The sequence below is a fragment of the Tenrec ecaudatus genome, chromosome 18 (assembly GCF_050624435.1).
Source record: "Tenrec ecaudatus isolate mTenEca1 chromosome 18, mTenEca1.hap1, whole genome shotgun sequence".
Lineage (NCBI taxonomy): Eukaryota > Metazoa > Chordata > Mammalia > Afrosoricida > Tenrecidae > Tenrec > Tenrec ecaudatus.
In genome coordinates this window covers 42242514-42244369 of record NC_134547.1, presented here as the reverse complement: position 1 = coordinate 42244369, position 1856 = coordinate 42242514, and positions in this window count along the sequence as shown.

Sequence of the window (1856 nt, the reverse complement as noted above, 5' to 3'; positions counted from 1 at the left end):
ATGGTGCAATATACCTCTGATCCCTTGAGGCCTCCTCACCCACCCTGAGATCATGACCCCAGTGCCGCTTCCCAAGGTAGACTAGATGGGAGCATGTACATAGGTACAGGCAAGTGATAAAACTCACAACACATGGAAGCCAGGAACATGAATGGGAATAGAGATACCAAAAAGGTAGGGGGAAGGGTGGGGCAAGGTGGAGAGGGAGGGGTCACCAATCACAATGAATGGCACATAACCACACACCCCTACCCAGTGGGGAGAACAACAGAAACCAGAGGGGAAGGGAGACAGCAGTCAGTGTGAGATTGAAAATAATTAATAATCTAGAATCTATCAAGGGGCCACCAGGCGTGGGTGGGGGGCAGGTGAGGGAGGGATAAAAGGAGGAGCTGATCCCAAGAGCTCAATGGAAAGTAATTGTCTAGAAAAGAATGATGGAATATATGTATGAATATTTCAGATAAAATTGATGTATGGAGGATTGTAACAAGAGTTGTAGGAGCTCCCAATAAGATAATTATTTTTAAAGGTATATGCATCTTATGAAACAATAATAAATCAAACCTGGGTCAAAGCATCTGTCGCTATTTCCATGGAGTCCACAGGAAACATACTAGAGGTTTCCCATGATAACCCGCTTAACAGATTGGTCACTGCTTTACCAACTGATCACTGGTTCTTAAAGATAGCAGGTCCTTTCCCCCAGTCTTCTCTGTCACCTTATATCACTCGTGTCCACTGTCTGTCTTCAGAAATAATCCCCTACGGTTCCAGACAAAGTGTGCACTTGCTAAGTGCAGTCATAATAGACAGTCACAAGACTTTGCTTGAGATACTCCAGGAGAACAGGTCATTTGACTTACTTGGGCATTTTTTCCCCCAACTCCAACTTAGCTGGTATTATTCCTGAAATTGTGTTTATTGTTTTACTCTTCTGGATTTTGTTTAAAGACTGCTGAGTGAGGAAGGTTTGAGGCTAGGAGGCATTGGAAAGTGGAAGACTATGAAATTCCTTTGCTTTTCTTCAGTCTTACATGCCTAACGAATTTCCTTACTTATCTTCTAAGTCCCCTGCTGGTTTTAAAGCACTCTCTCCCATGCCCAATCACATTTCCCCTTTCTTTTCTTTCCCTCCCTCTCTCTTTTCCTTTTCCTATCTCCTTCTTGTGATTTTTTCTTTATCCAATAATCTTCCACCTCTTTGCACCTTTCTCTACTCCTTGGACACCTTCTTCTCCCTTTACTTCTCTTTACTTCCTGTCATCTCATTTTTAATTCTTCTCTGTTTTTTCTTTAGCCCAATACCCCACATACATGGGCAGTGACCCAATTCCGACTGCTAGCAACCTTCTGAAATAGTCAGTCTTTATGGGAGCAGATAGCTTATCTTTTTCCAGCAGGACAACTGGTAAGTTTGAGCTGCCCTTACAGTTACCAGTCCAACTCTTATCTTATAGTGCCAGCAGTCCCCATATGTGTAGTGTAGTGTAAATTTTACTTATGCATTGAAAGTAAAATATTGCATGTGATTCACTTTAATGTGGTATCTACTTTATGGTGCTGTCTAGAACTAAACTTGCAATATCTATGAGGTTATACTTCTATGCATTTTATTCAGAACACAAGTTTTCCATTAAAGTAATCTAGAAAGTTAGCCATGTTTAGGTATGACAAGATCACATTGCTCCTTTGGCATCTTTGCCAAAGAAATAATTGATGGCTGGGGAATCCAGGATGAATTGGAAAGGAATCTCCTTTTTACAAAAATAAAACTGTTTGAACAATCAGCTCACTCTAGACATCAGGCCTTGCCAGTTGATCAGGGCTAGAGAAAAGGCAGTAAGCCTGGAAGA